The sequence below is a fragment of the Phyllopteryx taeniolatus genome, chromosome 1 (genome assembly GCF_024500385.1).
Source record: "Phyllopteryx taeniolatus isolate TA_2022b chromosome 1, UOR_Ptae_1.2, whole genome shotgun sequence".
Lineage (NCBI taxonomy): Eukaryota > Metazoa > Chordata > Actinopteri > Syngnathiformes > Syngnathidae > Phyllopteryx > Phyllopteryx taeniolatus.
Genome location: NC_084502.1, coordinates 22,066,988 through 22,086,697, shown reverse-complemented (window position 1 = coordinate 22,086,697; position 19,710 = coordinate 22,066,988). Strand labels below are relative to the sequence as shown.

The 19,710-nt window shown below is 40.8% G+C and overlaps 2 long non-coding RNA genes across 3 annotated transcripts; one reads left to right on the top strand and one right to left on the bottom strand.

The window, feature by feature from the left end:
- Window positions 1–1,516: 1,516 nt before the first annotated feature.
- On the bottom strand, window positions 1,517–8,969 carry LOC133490027 (uncharacterized). 2 transcript variants are annotated; one of them, XR_009792128.1, is made up of 3 exons: window positions 8,425–8,969; window positions 3,503–3,651; window positions 1,517–1,713 (listed from the first exon to the last, which is right to left on the bottom strand). It is a non-coding gene; the product is annotated as an uncharacterized LOC133490027 (long non-coding RNA). The 2 variants fall into 2 exon arrangements; XR_009784501.1 differs by lacking the exon at window positions 1,517–1,713 and adding an exon at window positions 3,252–3,402 and having other exon boundaries at window positions 8,425–8,827.
- On the top strand, window positions 6,886–8,981 carry LOC133465117 (uncharacterized). The gene is made up of 2 exons (XR_009784600.1): window positions 6,886–7,105; window positions 8,821–8,981. It is a non-coding gene; the product is annotated as an uncharacterized LOC133465117 (long non-coding RNA).
- The last annotated feature ends 10,729 nt before the right edge of the window (window positions 8,982–19,710 follow it).

The window sequence follows — 19,710 nt, the reverse complement described above, 5'->3', positions numbered from 1 at the left end:
ACTGGAGAACATTCTAAAAACTACACATCATGCATCTGTACTCCTGTTTTTTAAAATATATTTTTAGATGATGGAACATTTACTCAGGAGGGCAGCCACTGTTTCACCCATCTATCCATTTTCTACACCGCTTATCCTCACTTGGGTTGCGGGCATGCTGGAGCCTCTCCCAGCTATCTTCGGGCGAGAGGTGGGGTACAACCTGAACTGGTTGCCAGCCAGTCGCAGGGCACGTTTAAACAAACAAACAAACAACCATTCGCACTCACATTCATACCTACGGACAATTTTGAGTGTTCAATTAACCTACCATGCATGTTCTTGGGATGTGGGAGGAAACCAGAGTATCCAGAGAAATGTCTTTGTCTTCTCACCAGTGATTAGATTAGCATTGTGGAAAATTGGCTGAGAGTTGCATCTGAAAATGATTAAAAACTAAAAATAATGAAAATCGCGTTTGTACTTTTATGATGTTTGATGTTGTGATGAGTGTTTTGTTTCTTGTGTTTCTTTTTTGCTTTGTATCTGTATTTCCGGGTGTTGTTAATACAGTATTTAGATTCTTTCAAGTGCCTTGGTTGCCTTTTTGTGTTTTTGAAAATATTTATTTTTTTGGAGATTCTACCTACATTGCGTCCCTGCTTTCGTGCGCTGGAGTCCTACACTTGCCACCAACATCACCACAAAACCCTGAGAGAATGATCTGGCCAAAACAAATGGACCTTGCAGAAACAGAAGCCTTATATCATGTTATTTTTTACCATGGGCAACTGCTTGTCCAACACAGTCAGTCTCAGAGGGAGATGAAGTACGCAGTTTGAAACTGTGCATCTAACGTGGGTGTCCTAGTGACAGGGGGGGACAGCTTTTGTACCCACTTGGCCACAAGGTCCAATACCCACCCAGCTCCGATGGCAAAGGTCCTTTCGCCTGAAGTCAGCTGGGATAAGCTGGATATGATCAACCAAAGCCCTGAACACAACAAGGTTTCAAAATCATAAAAAATCAAGCCATTTTCTCCACTCTGAAAATGTGTGGGTGCGTCTGCTCAATGCGCTGAAACCATGCCCCACTCAACTGCCAATCAAGTGTTATTATTGTGACCTGAACAATGGATACTACTTCATCGATCACATTTCTTATGCTTGCACATCCCTTCAGTGTTTGAGCCACGAGAGACAGAATCCAATTCAGAGCCAGAAGACATTGACCTACCTGAGACTCAACCTTGTTCCTCCCAGTCAGCAGCAGAATAGTAATTTTTTCCCCCCTCTTATTTATACATAGTTAGCAATATGTATTAGTCTGGCAACTTGGCCACTTAACTGGGGTATCAATAAACAGAGCAAACCTATTTTGTCACATAATCAGTTTTCTCAGGTTTTTATATTATGGTAGACGAGGGACACATACTGGTTGCCTAATAACGTTACTGGGCAGCCGTTTTAGTCACATCATAAAAAACAGGAACACAGAAACGATGAAAAACAATTCAACACTATGGGCCCTATTAATGTGACCAGCGTAAATCTGGTGCGGTGGGTGCCGCAACTGTATGCCAGGGGCGGGTTAGACCGGTGTTGGTAAGTTCGTAGACTGCGTTGCACCACATTAGGAGTGTTTTCAGCTGACTTCTCTGACTGCCAATTCCTTCTCATTCCCTTTAAAGGTGGCGCAACTGAAGGTCTGGATGGAGACATGGCACTGCAATCCCTGTGCGGAAGAAGAAGATGCGTAATCGCAGTGATCCATTCATGAGTGGACCATTGTCACTGCTCTGGCCAATGTATGGCAACAGACAATGTGAGTGGGTACCCTCGTCAAATACAGAATGAGCTGGTAATAACCACTGGTGACTTAAATGTGTCCGTGGAGCTCAGTACCTGTCTGCCTGTGCCACGGTGAAATTCACCAAAATCGGGTTGGAACAGCTGTTTCGTCTGTGCTGGTAGTTAGATGTACTCTGAGCAGCTATACGTTTCGATTGATTTTCTGCCACCAAATTGTCACTCTGCCAGGCCATCTCCAAGGACACATCGCTGCGCCAGAACGCCCAGTTTGGCACAGACTGGTCTTTGCGTCCCTCCGCAGATGCGCTGTCTATGAAAATAGAGCCCTATATCGCTACAATTCAGTCATACATAGTTTTCAGTCTTTTCATGTTTTCAGCAATTATCTTCAAATATCCATCCATCCATCCATTTTCTCTAACACTTATCCTTGCTAGGGTCACGGCCATGCTGGAGCTTATCCCAGCTATCTTCGGGCGGGAGGCGGGGTACCCCCTGAACCCGTCGCCAGCCAATCGCAGGGCACGTAGAGACAAACAACCATTTGCACTCACATTCACACCTACGGGCAATTTAGAGTCTTCAATCACGCATGTTTTTGGGATGTTGGAGGAAACCGGAGTGCCCGGAGAAAACCCACCCAGGCACGGGGAGAACATGCAAACTCCACACAGGCGGGGCTGGAATTTGAACCCCGGTCCCCAGAACTGTGAAGAAAACCCCAAATTCACCATCTCAAGAAATAACAATATTTCATAGGTAAGAATTGGCATTCTAAAAAGTATTTTCCCATCCGTTTAACAAATCTACATAAGATACGAGTTTAAATTTTTTAAGTGAACTAGTGAAATAAATTATTTTTACTGTACGTTATTCTAATTTACCTGCACCTTTATATTGTTTTTGGATAAACAATATCAATGTCATCTGAGGATGGTAATCTTTAATTTTTTTGCAGTTCAACCTAATAGAATTGGTATGACAGTTAATGATCTCTGCATCTTCTACTTCATACATGATTGAGACAACAAGCACACAGACAGAAGCCAGCTCTAATTTATTAGGTAATAACTACTCTTGTTAAACAATAATTCAGGCAGCTGCTGTATATGCACCAGTAAGTGTGTGTGAGTGCGTGTGTGTGCTTGTTTGCACGTGTATGTTTGCGCTTGCATGTTTGTATGCGTGTGCGTGTTTTGCAAATACTGGACAAACATGCTGCCGTCTTTTAAACAATGCAGCAGTTTTCCACAGCTGCATCCTGGAGTTGAGTTACATAAGAAACATTAGGCTACTTTTTTTCTTTCTTCTAAGCTTCTGAGGCTCGACTAGGCTTTTTTCTTTATCCACTTTACTTGACTAAAAGCAACTTAAAGTTTTATTTATAAATTTTTTAGTTTTTACAAGCGTTGCAATTTTGTAGCCTTCCAAGCCGGGATTCTTTGCAGAATTTCGTTATGTTCTCATAGTGACAAAAAAGATTCTTGATTGATTCTTATGCTGACAATCATCCATCCATCCATGCATCCATGTTCTTCACCGCTTATCCTCACTATGGTCACGGCTGCTGGCTCCTATCCCAGCTATCTTCAGGCGAGAGGCGGGGTACACCCTGAACCGGTCGCCAGCCAATCACAGGGCACATAGAAAAAAACAATCATTCGTGCTCACATTCATACCTACGGGCAATATAGAGATTCAAATTAACCTACCATGCATGCTTTTGGGATGTTGGAGGAAACCGGAGTGCCTGGAGAAAACCCACCCAGGCACGGGGAGAACATGCAAACTCCACACAGGGGAGGCCAGATTTGAACCCCGGTCCCTAGAACTGTGAGGCTGTCTTTCACCGTGCCGGCTGCTGACAATCAGACAGGTAAAATGTTATGTGTCACAATGCTAAATAAATGCTCACCTGGAAACAAAAGGTAACACAAATAGATAAGGTTTGGTCTTTAGTCCATCTTCATGAGAGGGCAGACCTGATTTGGACCAGGACTAAATGAAACATATTTCCTTAATGGACCATGTGGAAAATTAGTTCAATCAATTGTACAATGTCTGAATTACAATTTTTTAATATATAATATTTTTACAAAGATGTTCTGAACTCCTCCTTCCATGCCAGCATCATATTAAGCAGAAAAATACTGTTAAAAACAGACATGCATGGATGCAGCTAAACTTGCCAGGAAGTAACATGGATGCTTTTGCCGCTGGTTGGTTTATTGCTGTTAGCACGCTGAAATCCCTCCGCCAACTGACATCACCATGACAATGCTCTCACCGTGTCGTGTTGTGGCAAACGCCCACCTTGCCCATCGCACCACACCACGACACAGCGCTCCGTCCGTGCGCCCTCACAGCACATACAGTACACATTAAGTTGGTTTGTTGATGAGGCGTTGCACGTCGCTAGGTGCAAAAAAAGGCCTTATTTCTGAGTAGTAACATTAATGTCTGAAATATATTTCCCCAACATAAGAGGTGTCCTAATTGGTCCACAAATATTATAGACCACTGACCAGTCTGTGATTTGCCAGTGTGCCATCAACGTGACTTCAATGCTATTATTTCAAGGTCACATTACTCCATATTGTTGCATTAACAGCACCAGTGTTTGTTGTCATATTTGCTGTTGTGGTGACTTCCGCTGCCGTTACCTTAGCTGAACCTCCGAGGCTTTCTGTGGTCTACTTTACTGGCTGCCAAAAGCTGCTGAGTGTTTTTTAATACACTCATATGCACTATAACGCTGCTTGACTCCTTCTGCTGCTTCGCGCTGCACCCAAATGATTCCATTTCCCTCCGATACCATCTGCTACAATGTCTAGCAGCCACCTCTTTCTCTTCCTCTCTTCTTCAGCCATCGCCATCTGCTTTCCTCCGATATTTGGAGCAAGTATCTTTCTTTTTTTCTTGCCAGACCAGCTCTGTCTGCTGTCTGAGTCATCATACTTTTGTCATGTTTGCCACTGTGTGCCCATGCATTTCTCCATCAGCCTCCATTTTGTCATGAACATGTCCATATACCAAAAGCGCGTTTATTGACACTTCATTGAGTGAGAATACAAAGTATTCTTTAGGGATAGTTAGCTGTACTAATGTAGCATACTATTGCAGAGGCGTGGAACACGAGCCAAAGACAAACCAACTGACTTCTGATCCTAGTCCACATAAAGGTGCGTATTGCGATAAACATATTAATATCCCTCAGGTTAAAGTATTAATATCATCGACCACATTTTAATTATGAATTTATATTGAATTTGACTTTTGAATGTGGTGTGTATTCTCTTCCATGTGCTGCCAAGACTACAGCTTAAGCATCCAATTATACACGTTTTATCAAGTTGTTATTATGTTATTAGCATTTGGCTGCTCTGCTACTTGCCGCTCTAGTTTGGAAATGGCAGAGGACTCTGTTCTGAGGATTACACTAAAACGGCTAAATTTCCACAAACCTTTGTAGAATCGAAAACATTTTATTTCACCATTTAATGTAGTGAAAAAGGGCATTTATTGTGAATGAATAATGCCTTGATTTCAATGACAAAATTCTGACATATGTTGGTGGTCAGTATCTATAATGGTGATACAATTTGCATTGTTCAGCCTTGGGGCAGTGCTGTGCTCTACCGAGAGCCATTCTAGTTTACCACTGCAAACGCTGAGATGCTTGCGTGAGAACTACTGTGAAACCACACAGGAACCCATGCATGCATGCATTGATACCGACTGCATGCACCCGTACTGTAAACAAGCACAGCAGCCCACAGTATGTTCCCACATTTTTTTGTTACTTTATGCTGTAAAATGCAACAAATATGTCTTTTTCTTTCACAGAAAGCGACCAAACTACTGCAGCTTTTGACATGTAATGAATCCTGACTTATTAAATGAGCTTGGCGCTCTAGGGCTCAGTGATTATGACTGACTGTGTAGTTGCACACACACACACACACACACACACACACACACACACACACACACAAATGTATTTTCTCTGTCTCCTGCTCTAACAATAAAAGCTGAAATCACACAATTTTGAAGCTTGATCTTAAAAACAAAGCCAAAGAGAAACGATGAGGCCCTGGTGTTGTTATGGTGCCCAACATCTCCCAGCTGCCTTCTGGAAGACGAGAAGGAAAGTAATGGGACCAGAGCCAGCTTGGCATCCGGAATTTCAGCAACAGATTCCCTTGAACAGATTCAGCTCTCTTCTGGGTGCCAGGGATACAATGGAAATCAGAGCTTGGCTCGCTTCTAAGAATTAGAAGTAAATACTATACTATATTATATATAAATATATAATTTACACCATTGCCTTTACTTCAGAGAACCCTGGAAGATACCACCCATAAATGGTCTATAAGTCATCTCCAGAGCATTTATTTTATTCGTTTAGGCATTTACAATTTATTGAAGGCATTCATGGAAATATTTGTTTTCAACGTAACGGCGATTTGTGAAAACCAGCATATTTTGGCTACAGGTTGAGCACACATTGAGGTGCAGTCCTCTTCTGAGGCGGGGTATCCATTTTGTCAGTTTAAGAATGACCTTATTCGCTACAAGTGAACATTTTAATATTACTAATATTACTTTGTTTTAGCTGCAATCTATACTGATGTGAATGGCTAAAAATAAAAAGAAACATTTTGAGGGAAAATATCAAAACAATATCATAAAAATTATTCATAGTAGCAATGAATATACAGTAAATGCTGATGTGCGATGCAGTAAACAAATTTCAAGTGACTTGTTATAGACTTGTTTGGTTCCGGTTTGTATTGCCAAACACAAGTATAAACTATGGCGGCACAAAAAGGTCAAAATGCTCAGCCACAAATTTAATCTGTGAATTTCCATGCAACAGGAGAACCCGTAAAATGTTTGTATGAATGTGTAGAATATTTCCCCCTCTTCTTTCACTGTTTGAGTTAAAATGGCATGAATTGAATAGTCAAAAGGAGCCCGTGCATCCTCAATCAACCAGGAAGTAGCCTGCTAACCAGCGGCGTGTGTTTTATTTGCGGGGGGGGGGGGGGGGGGGGGGCAGGCATCCAAACCGGTGTGAATTGTTATTGAAGGTAGTGATTTCTAGGGCCAAGAGTTGTTACAATGCTCCAGTCACGCATGGATCGCCACCTCCTCTTCCGCATATCAAGGCGCCTCCAAACGAGACTATTGAGCCGCTTTTAAAAGGAATGAAAGAGCCGCTTCGAATGGACGGGATTGAAATCGGCGGTGAACACACCCAGTGTAGCCCGCCTTCTCGCAGTTACGCCAAGCGCAGCCCTGGTATAGTGATAGTAGGTGTTGCTCAACATTTTATTATATGTTAATGTGGTTATGCCAAAACAACAGCATCGATGTACATTATACTTTGGTGAGGTGTGGGCCAAAGGCGGATTCCATTTTGGTGTATATCTGGACGGAAATGTGCAGCCAAGATGATTTTTTTTTTTCACTTATTTTCTTTTCATAAATTTGATGATGATTACTCACCTGTGATTGAATTCTTGTTAATTAAATTACTTTTTTTTTTTTTTACATCTAAAATTTAGTTTGCTAAACTTTGATTGGTTTACACTTATTTCTGAAACATTAAACTAATTACCCGTGGTCAGATTTATTTTTTTTTTTTACAACTTTGTGTAAGTCACTGATGGTGTAGTGGGCAGCGTGGGTTCAGTTCCCACTCAGTGACGGTGTGAATGTGAGTGCGAATGGTTGTCCGTGTCTATATGTTCCCTGCAACTGACTGCCGACTAGTTCAGGGTGTAGTCCGCCTTTTGCTCGGATAGGCTCCAGCGTCCCGCAACCCTAACCAGGATAAGCGGTGTTGAAAAATGGATAAAATTTTTTGCCCTTTGACATTTGTGGGTGTATTTTAAAGCATAGTATGCCATAGAGAAGATTCTATCTAAAATCTGTTGGGGTGTACTTTTTCAAATTGAACTTTGTTATTTTTAGATGAATTTTGACTACAATATTCTGTAGTTCATCGACGGTTTTGGGGTGTTTTATTATGTTACGTTTCTCGACCATTATATGTGGCAACAAAGGCTTTGATAATCAAAGCGATTACTCTGCAGAGCTCCTTCCAAAACAAGAGAGAAATGATCATATACAGGGTGATTGAAAAGTAACTCCCTAATTTAAAATACTTATAATTTATTCATATGTTGTAATATATTTCAAGACTATTCTACCAAACCAATGACTTTGAAAGAACTTGAAGGGCGAATACGAGAAGTTATTTTTTCCATCCCACAAGAGTTGCATCCCTGTGAAATTAGTTGCAAGGCGGTTTGAGAAACTGGTGGCTAATGCTGCCGCCCATATCGAATTTTAAATAAAACTCCATGCAATACACTTTCTTCTCATGTTCATTTCTTGTAAGAATTACAGTTCAGAAATAAATTACAAGTAGTTAAAAATAGGGAGTTACTATGGGTATAATGACGGGTGGGTCACAGATCCAGTTCAATTCCATTCTGTGGAGGTCAACATCAAAGCCGAAGCAACCACACATCCTCCAACTGCGTCCATGCTGAGATTCACGGGTGTCTTCAAAACATTATAACTCCATTATAACGGAATACGCATGTTCACATTTCTGACATACCTCATTTGTCTTTCTCCTCTCAACCTCCCACACCTGCTCCTCTCTGCCGTACTCACACTTGATCATTTCCTCTTGTTTGAGGAGCATTTGCTGCAGTGCCCTGCCCCTTTGGGAAATAAATTGTCATGAGCTGTGCCCTGCAGTTCTTTTGTTGGAGCTTGGGTGGCGCTTTCCGCCCCTTTTGCCCTCTCTCGCTCCCCCTTCCTCTCTTCGTAGTAAGCAGCACCACCTGTCATCAATCAGCCTTCATCACCACCTGCATAAAAGCCTGCCAGATCCAAGACTCCACTGCCAGACTATTAATGTTCTCCCGTGATACAATGGCTCTCAAGCATACAAGTAAGCTACGCCATTCCGCTCCATTTTTCTGACCTCGGTGTTTCTCCTTGTCCTCAGTGCTCCCTCCGTGTCCCTCACTGAGTTGACTTCTTCCACCACGCCGCCAAGCCAGCCGCCTGTTCTCGCCACCGCCTGCCACACGTTCCCTGCCTCGATGACCCGCCAGCTCATCTCAAGGACCATCTCCATTACTTTTTTCAATAAATCTTTCATCACAACCTCTCAGCCTCCGCCTGCTTCTGGGTCCAGTCTAAATCAACTCGTGACATAAATGGGCTTTTAACTTTATGTGAGCTATTCACATTGATTTATACAGGGGAGCAGGGAACCATGGTCCTGGCCATATAACGTGTTCTCTTTAGTAGAATGAGAACTCTGTCACAGTCATTACAGCATCGTTATTGTAAAGCAATTATCGATTAGTGACGCTTGAACTTTACCAACCAAAAAAGAAACTCATTCAGAATAGTTCAGAATGTCTAAAACCTTGATATCCGAGTATTAGTTAATAAATCAGTAGACAACTGTGACAACAAATATATGTATGTTTTATTTTTGCCAATTACGTGCTATTCAACATTGAAATAGTTACAGAGGAAGAAGGTAAAGTACAATTACTTTGATGCAATGTTACTCAATTACAAGTACCTAAAAATCTATATAACTGCACTGTTCAACATTCCTGTAAATTCTACAGTTACTTACCACATACCTGACAGTAAAATACTTTAAAGTGATTTTACAGTAATTAACTACAGCTCCTACTGCATCATGGGATTATGGTTGATGTCACACAGCGAGTCACTTTATTTTGCACGCAGCAGTCTTGCCGTGTGCTCTCAGTATGCATTGCGCCATAAAATGTTGCCGTAATAAAGACGCTAATCCTTAATGTTCAGAAACCATAAGGATTAACGTAACATCGATCATGTTTGTTCATGTTACCTGTAATTCATTGAATGTGTGTCCTATTTAACTATCGCATTACATATAAATTTTCATGAAACCCTGAATATGGGTTGTGTGCGATGGAGTGACATCCTGGTCAGTTCTGCTCTATGCTAAGTGAAGCTAAAATAAGCATTACCTCGCCTATTTCCTCTGCAAGCCAAAAGAGCTCCTGTTTACCCTGTGTAGTTCGTTGCACCACATTGAATACAAACATTGATTTGGCACTTTTTTTTCTGTAAGTACTGTAAACAAAATCACAGTAACTTACTGGCAACACTGTTACCTGTAAAAACCTCATGTCTTAACAGTAGTGATGGAGAGATGAAGCTTCATGAATCATCGTAACACTTCGGTCATTGGTTCGAATAATGGTCATTTCTTGATGCTTCATGTGCACACCTGCTGGCCATGAGTATAATCACAGGCAAGTGTGTCTTAAGCCACATAATGTGACCAAATATGGTGTCGACATGAAATAATAAAATATTGTTTGAACGTATTCTGTGTGCGTAACTGTTTCCAAAATGGTAGTAATCATATCCAGGTACCTCTAAAAAATTAGAATATGGTATATAACTCAATTGATTTCAGTATTCATACATAGAAATTCATTAAACACTTGGGAAAATACTTTTCAGAGGGCAAATAAATGCCTAAATTTTACATTAAAAATAAACCATTATTTCATAGGTTTGTTACGTTAGATTCTAGAGATGGTGAATTTGGAGTTGTCATTTGCTGGAAGCTATAATCATCAAAATTATACATGTATAAAAAAAATCATGAAATATTTCAGTGTGTGTGGTGTATTTCTATAATATGTTTCACTTTTTGAATTGAACTACTTAACTAAATTAAGCTTTTGACACCATTATAATTTATTAAGCTGTACCAGTATGGCAGCTTGTGTAATGTGTTTGTTAACTTTGGAGAATGGCATCAATCCACATTTTCATGGAGCTGCTTGACGGGGTCTATATTGCTGTGTCAATGTGTCACACCAAATTCTGAACCACTTGCTGAAGCGGTCACGTGGTACAGACGGGCAGCGAAGCTTCGGACGTCATCATTTCGGGCCCCTCCCCCAAATGAAGCAGGCCTCGATACGCGCCTCGCGGACACGCACCCTTCATTACGCGACACAAGCCTCGAAGACTCGGCACAACCCGTAACATCACTATCTAACAGTGTAGATAGCAAACCGTTTGCCATCTAATCCGAGTAAAAGATCTTTTTTGTGAGGGTGGGATTGGGAAGTGGGTGGCCCAGATGTTGGAAGAAAAAGGGATAAAATAAAGTCTCAGTGTTTTTAATGAAGCAACACGTTTAAAAATTATAGTGTGATAATAAAATAAAACATACACTCTGGGGGCGGCACGGAGACCGACTGGTTAGAGCGTCAGCCTCACAGTTCTGAGGACCGGGGTTCAATCCCCGGTCCCGCCTGTGTGGAGTTTGCATGTTCTCCCCGTGCCTGTATGGGTTTTCTCCGGGCACTCCGGTTTCCTCCCACATCCCAAAAACATGCATTAATTGGAGACTCTAAATTGCCCGTAGGTGTGAATGTGAGTGCGACTGGTTGTTTGTTTGTATGTGCCCTGCGATTGGCTGGCAACCAGTTCAGGGTGTACCCCGCCTCCTGCCCGATGATAGCTGGGATAGGCTCCAGCACGCCCGCGACCCTAGTGAGGAGAAGCTGCTCAGAAAATGGATGGATGGATACACTCTGGGTTCTATAACAACAACAATACCAACAACAGTAGCAAAAAAATTGAATGCCACTTGGCAAAACAATGAATGAAATCTTGTACTGTAATCACTGTAATTTAGTGTTCAATGAAGTTGGGACATTGTGTTAAACATAAATAAAAACAGAATACAATGATTTGCAAATCATGTTCAACCTATATTTAATTTAATACACTACAAAGACAATATATTTAATGTTAAAACTGATAAACTTTATTGTTTTTAGCAAATAATAATTAACTTAGAATTTTATGGCTGCAACACGTTCCAAAAAAGCTGGGACAGGTGGCAAAAAAGACTGAGAAAGTTGAGGAATGCTCATCAAACACCTGTTTGGAACATCCCACAGGTGAACAGGATAATTGGGAACAGGTGGGTGCCATGATTGGGTATAAAAGGAGCTTCCCTGAATTGCTCAGTAATTCACAAGCAAAGATGGGGCGAGGTTCACCTCTTTGTGAGAACATAGTCGAACAGTTTAAGGACAATGTTCCTCAACGTACAATTGCAAGGAATTTAGGGATTTCATCATCTAGGGTCCATAATATAATCAAAAAGTTCAGAGAATCTGGAGAAATCACTGCATGAAGGGCGAAAGGTCGAAAACCAACATTGAATGCCGGTGACCTTTGATACCACAGGCGGCACTGCATCAAAAACCGACACCAATGTGTAAAGGATATCACCACATGGGCTCAGGAACACTTCAGAAAACCAATGTCAATAAATTCAGTTTGGCGCTACATCCGTAAGTGCAACTTGAAACTCTACAATGCAAAGCAAAATCCATTTATCAACAACACCCAGAAACGCCGCCGGCTTCTCTGGGCCCGAGCTCATCTAAAATGGACTGATGCAAAGTGGACAAGTGTTCTGTGGTCCGACGAGTCCACATTTCAAATTGTTTTTGGAAATTGTGGACGTCGAATCCTCCGGCCAAAGAGGAAAAGAACCATCTGGACTGTTATGGATGCAAAGTTCAAAAGCCAGCATCTTGATGGTATGGGGCTGTGTTAGTGCCAATGGTATGGGTAACTTACACATCTGTGAAGGCACCATTAATGCTGAAAGGTACATACAGGTTTTGGAGAAACATATGCTGCCATCCAAGCAATGTCTTTTTCATGGACGCCCCTGCTTATTTCAGCAAGACAATGCCAAACCACATTCTGCACGTGTTACAACAGCGTGGCTTTGTGGTGAAAGAGTGCGGGTACTAGACTTGCATGCCTGCAGTCCAGACCTGTCTCCCATTGAAAATGTGTTGCGCATTATGAAGGGTAAAATATGACAACGGAGACTGCGGACTGTTGAACAGCTGAAGCTGTACATCAAGCAAGAATGGGAAAGAATTCCACCTACAAAGCTTCAACAATTAGTGTCCTCAGTTCTCAAACGTTTATTGAATGTTGTTAAAAGATGATGTAACACAGTGGTAAACAAACCTTTCCCAGCTTTTTTGGAACGTGTTGGAGCCATAAAATTCTAAGTTAATGATTATTTGCTAAAAACAATAAAGTTGATCACTTGGGACATTAAATATCTTGTCTTTGTAGTGTATTCAATTAAATATAGGTTGAACATGATTTGCAAATCATTGTATTCTGTTTTTGTTTATGTTTAACACAACGTCCCAACTTCATTGGAATTGGGGCTGTATCTTTGTCATTGCTTTATCACGTTTTGATTTGTGCATAAATGATTAAACATGATACCTTTAGTGTATTGGCTATAATTGGACTTTGGAACTTTTTGGGGGTGTGTTCAGTTGAGGTGGGTATACCAACTCAGAAGGCTTGTTGAAGTGGGTGCATGGGAAAGGCTTTCAAGTAAATAACATTAGCTGACTGTTGTTATGAAGATAGCTCAATGGACAGAGTGGAAAAGTGAATTATGTTTTTGATTTGTAAGGCAGAGGTTACACATACACTCTATGTATAAAATCATAAAATACGCATAGCCAGCCACAACCTTCTGTCATGTGGACTGGGCTCCCAGGATGACAACCATTTAGAATTCAAAGTGGTCATGTAAACCAAGTTTTGTCAGCCAAAAGTTTACCCTGCCAGTCAGCTTGCCCCAGCCAGCCAATCATATATCTAGCGAGTCCCCAGAGATTACAGGGCCAATCTGTGCCAGTCTCTACCTGCACGAGAGAGAAGACTACAAAAAACATGTGCAAACACTGTCTACACACACAGCAACAGCTGCTTGTTTTGGACCCATTAGGCCAAAGCAGATAGAGATGTTTTTCATCTCTTTCCAGCCTGTGATTCAGAGGAAGGGTGAGGTATTGTCTCGTGGTTGAGTGATGAAATCATTCCCTGCATGAAAACACTACCAGGCGGGAGGAGTGAGGAGAAAAGGGGAACCAGAGGCCCCGTGGATGTAGGTCAGGATGATGTGACACACAAGGCCAGACGTGGTTTTCCGGACAGACTTGAAAACCACCAGCAATGAAGGAAAAAATGTGTTGTGACTGGTCTGTAGACCGCACACATTTTGCCAACAATGGCCTGGCACAAACTGACAATGAATGTGCTTGAGAAATATGTCAAAGTGAGAGTGGCTCCAAACAGCTGTGCAACTTGTTATTCTCCCTTTTGGTCCAGAATGTAAACAAGAAAAGCTCTGCTGGCAACATGCATCCAACCAATCCATTTTCTATAGTACTTCTCCCCATTGAGATTGCGGGTGAGCTGGAGGCTATCTCAGCTGACTTTGGGCGGCATACCAGCCAATCGCAGGGTGCATATAGACAAACATTCACACTTGCATTTGGAATGTGGGACTTGAAGAAAAATTCACACAAGAAGGCCTGGGCCTCTGAACTGTGAGGCAGACATGCTAACTAACCACTAGATAGAAAGACCAATGAGGTGTGGAAAAAATGTGAGCAGAATTGCTTTGCAATGATGACACAGTTATCTCCAGATTTTGCTAGATATTTACTTTTTTTGTGTGTTACACTGCCACAGAAATAATAAAAGTAGAGGTAAATTACCTTTTTTGAAAACATGAAATGGTGGCCTTACTGTAGCTTCAGACTACTAATTATATGTATCTTGGAAAAAGTTCCACATTCTTTAACTGTATTCAATCTGCAAATCATTCCGGTAGTAATACACTTTATTCAGGATATGATCATGAATGAAAAAGTGCAAGGCTGTGTTTTATCTGCTTAGCTTGCATTTGTGTCTTTGTATTTTTAACCACGAAAGCTGTTTTCGTATTAGAGTGAATAGATGTTTTCCTGTGAGTCGTGTTTGGAGGGAAGAAAAGGTTTTGTGTGCAAAATCACATTTTGGTCTGTGTCATAGAAGATGCACTGTTAAAATTAGGAAAAGAAATACAGCATACAGTATACAGAGATTGTGGCCGTAACAGTAAACTGGCATTATCTGCATCGTTAAAATATAAACTTGTTATACAGTTGCTTCATTCCCATTAAAAAGTTTGAAAAAAAGTGGTTAAAATCAAAGCAGATGAGTCGACATTTACTCACAAGTGACTAAGGAGTAGAGAAATCAAGACCCAATATTCTATTGTGACTGAATTAGTCAAAGGCTGAGTTTGCTGAGGAAAACATTCATAATTTTCCAAATAAAAGATCCAAGAACAGAATTTAAATCCTTTAAATGTGCCCTGCGATTGGCTGGCAACCAGTTCAGGGTGTACCGTGCCCAATGATAGCTGGGATAGGCTCCAGCACTCCCGCGACCCTTGTGAGGATAAACGGCTCAGAAAATGGATGGATGGATGGATTGTTTAGGTTCCAATACAGGAATGCAATGCTAAATGATTTTAAACCCAGTAGGGCTCTGAGATCGACAGACTCAGGTCAAATAGTGGAGCACAGAGTCCAAAGCAAACATGGTGAAGCAGCATTTAGCTATTATGCTGCACACAAATGGAATACGTTGGCAACAGAAGTGACGTCAGCCCCAAGTGTGCATGTTTTTAAGTCAAGGTTCTTTTTTCCCATGCTTTTTAGAGCATTTCAACTTTGAAATGATATTTCTTGCACTGTATGCTGTTTTAATTGTATTTAAATTTTTTCCTCTTTGTTATAAATATTTATAAGAGGTTTTTTCTTTCTTTTCTTTCGAGAGGAGGATGCAGGAGATAGGCTCTCATGGCAAAGGATGACGCGCTGTGGCGACCCCTAACGGGACAAGCCGAAAGGAAAAGAAGAAGAATAAGATGTTTTTTCTTTGTTTTTAAATGATTTCAATCATGTAAAGCACATTGAGTTAGCTTGTGTATGAAATGCGCTATATAAATAAATTAATTAGCTTTGCTTTGTTTAGTGAAGAAGGATAAACTCAGAGTACTAATAGAGCACTCAATAGACTGAAGCCCTCAATGGAAGTGTATGAATGGAGGTGACTATTCTTTTGATGCCATAATAATTAAAATGGTAAAAAATGAAATGAATGCACCTCTGCACAAATGGAAATAAGTTCTTCTTTGACCCATAAATCACCTATGAAAGGTTTTGTGGAAGTGTTAACAAATTAGTTGTTGCGTAATGCTGCTAAATAACAAATTGTCAGAACAAAGGGTCATCTGAAGAATACGCCTCGATGTTGTACTTGGATTAGGTGAATATAAGAGAGCGCGAGATAAAAAAGTTTTCTTTGGTTTTAATTTCATTTGTCGGTGAGATACATAGGAACAAACTGGGACATTTTGGATTGGGGGCGGACTGTTCCACGATGGTATAGTGACACAAATGGCAAAAACTGAAAAGACATCCTTTGATCTGCACCTTGAGCTGGACGGGAATGTGTTCTTCCATGGACAAATGGCCACACCTCTCCATAGTTTTGTGGAAGTTGGATAACTAGTTAAACCATTGACTTAAATAACTAGCACACAAACAGTAATAAAATTATAACCGCTTGCCTTACTCTTTGCTTTGGAGAAGGTAACACAACAAATAGGAGGAGGTGGAGTTCCCAGGGAGTGGATAAAAGACTGGGGGGGGGGGGAAACATTACAGCTTTACATTTATCATGACTCACATTCTCTTCAAATCCTGATTGACTCTGTGCTTCCCTTTAGTTACCCTAATCAGATTTCTGAATGTGAATGCAAAGTTAGCACATATCATGTTAAATGTATATTGGGAAAAATGTAAGAGGCCACATTGATTACCTGCTCTTTATCATGTCACTGACATCCCCTTTGGGTTTAGTTTGTCTTCTTTGCAGGCGCACACTTAACCAGTTGCTAAAAGCAGTACTTGCAATAAGAAATGACAAGGCTGCTCCATATTAACACTTCATTAGGGAATACTTGTTGTTATCCCATTATTGAGAGCAGTGACGTTTACATTGGCCCTATCCCTGAAAGATTAACTGTAACCTTGCTCTTGAATAGTGAAAGGGGTATCAATTTAAAAAAGCGCGTAACAAACTCCATGAAGTCTCTTTTGGCTTACACTACAGTATGTGAGATGGTATACCAGTGTATCTGATTGCATCTAAAAATGCACAATGATCAATATTTCTGGGTGCGGTTTACACCAACAGAAAGTTACTGCACCATATGCATGCAGGCAATTCCTTGGGAAAACTGACAGCCTATAGAATTCATATGCCTACCGCTTTATCATGCACGACTGATGAGACAGTGTGACAGGGAATGTAAAGGAAAAAGTGAATTTACATTTTTAACAGCTATGTTTGATGAGCTCACCATACATGCATGTGGGATGACACATGCATGCGCACGCGTAGCCACGTTGTGGATGCATACTGTGAAATCACAAATGAGCGACTCATTTCACATCATTACACTTCCCCCAGCACACACACACACAAACACAAACACACACATAATGAGCATAAAGGATGGTCAGGGCTTTTTTTCAACATCAAAAGCTGGGCTGCTGCATCATAATGTCTTTGTCTTTACTTTGTGATAAAGAAATCTCAGTAGTGATATTAGCTTCTGTACACAATCAGCTGCTACAGAAAGATAGAAAGCAAGCCCACAGAAGGGTGTGCGCTCATACTGTTGCATATTAACTTCCCACTCTGCTCCTCCCATGTATTCATTATGCTGCCCCTGTAACTACAAATCCCTTTGCACAAATAATTAAAGAGGAATAATAACAACAGAGTGAGCGTTATCGAGCTTCAAAGATTCCCTCGAATGCTCGACTCATAGACTTCCAGATAGATTCCTCATAGACCTCAAGTAAAGCTTTGTTATGGATGGGCACTGTTTTAGGCCGCTTGCATCCTGAATATTCTGTTATCAATATTGGCAGGAACGGCAGGAAAAACCATGAAATCTGTGTTTCTCCACCTCGGCTATTTATATATTATTAATTTAAAATAGCAACCAGAAAGATTAAACTTCTTCATATTAAAAGTATAATACAGTATAGAACAAAATAAAGGATCGACTGCTTACTGGTTCATGCGGTACATGAGCATGTCAACATGAACGCAGTCTACAGACTGTCATTTCATTTAATATAAACACAGCTGAAAAAATTCAAATATTCCTAAATGCCTATTTTGTTAGCCTGGGTATATTCGCGCCACTCAGCTTCCATTCGTGTTTACAGTTGCAATTGAGGGACGTAAGAATCTCTCTCTGAAAGGTCTGTACTCCTGTCTCCATGCCAGTGATGAATGACGCAGAATATTATTGCCAGGAGGAGTTTTACGATAGCGGCATTCTGCATGGATGTAGGCCATCGTTGACATCATGTTGTTCTGCAGGCCACAGACTAATTGCGACTGCATCGGCAGTGTCCCGATGCCGGTTCCACCCAAGTAGTGCACTCCATTTTCGCCTCACTTTCTTCAAGACAATTAGTCGAGGAACAATTCAACACAATCGACAGAATTCTTAGAATCTCAGGCTTTATTATCCCCATCCTTAATGCAGATATTGTTCTTGATACAGCTTCATCTGCTGATGCATCATTAGTTTTTGTGAAACGTAATGATCAAATTATGAAACTGAATGTTTGGTTTAAAATGTGGGGAGGTACTTGACTTGTACATGAGCTTTTCTCTACTACAAAGAGCTAAAAAGACTCCAACGGATCTTCAGCAGTATCATGTTGCTTTATGCTGCTGTTTTTCTGTGGCTAGATTATTTCTAAATAATGATTTGTTGGGCAAATTTTTCACATTGCAGTCAGTATACAGTATTTGTTGCCTCAGATTAAATGCATATTAAATCCAATTTAGTAGAGAGCCTAGATAAGATGGAAACGGAAATATAGCACTTTAAGGGCTAGATAATGTACTGTATATCTTTAATTTGTTCGTGTTTATTTGGCCAAAGTTCCGTTTAAAATTTTATTTGGAACACCACGTGTATTATCGGTGGTGTCTAAACTCCAGCCAAGGGGCTGTTGATGTTGTTATTGTTTTTGGGCAAGCGGTGCGTTCTAAAAAAATTAATCATATGTCAGAACATTAAGAAACACAGGAGCGAAGAAAAGAAATATTAACAAACTACAACACAACATAATTATGTAGAGTAGGCTGTTCGTTCTTTAGATATTTTACATGCATCAAATTGATTTGAGGCTGATTTACATGTGAAGAGTGTGAAAAGCATGTGGCCCTTGGTGGAAAAAGTTTGGACTCAATTTAGATGTTTTAAAATAAAACAAAATAATGTTGACATTTTTTAACATTATTCATCCATCCATTTTCAACACCGCTTATCCTGGTTAGGGTCACGGGGTGCTGGAGACGATCCCAGCTGACTTCGGGCGAAAGGCGGACTACACCCTGAACTGGTCGCCAGTCAGTCAGAGGGCACATATAGACACGGACAACCATTCACACTGACATTCACACCGTCACTGAGTGGGAACTGAACCCACGCTGCCCGCATCAAAGTCAGGCGAGTGCACCACTACAGAACATTATTCTATTAAATCAAAATCTAATTTAAGTACAGTACTCACTTTCACTTATACAGAAGAACAGACACTTAATAACCGCCTCACACCAAGCGGCAAATTGAATTGATTTTTTTGTGCAACATTATTGTTTGTACATTTGTCACACTCATACTGAAAGCCCTGAACCTCATCAAATGTTGCCAAATCAATACCAGCTGCAATGTTAGGTTGTTTAGCCTTTGACCTGTCATCACCGATACAGATCAGGCAGTGTATTTTAGGAGTGATCTTAAACATAGAGAGAGAAAAATCCTTTAACCCTTTAAAAAAATGACAGACAAACACACACACACACACACGCG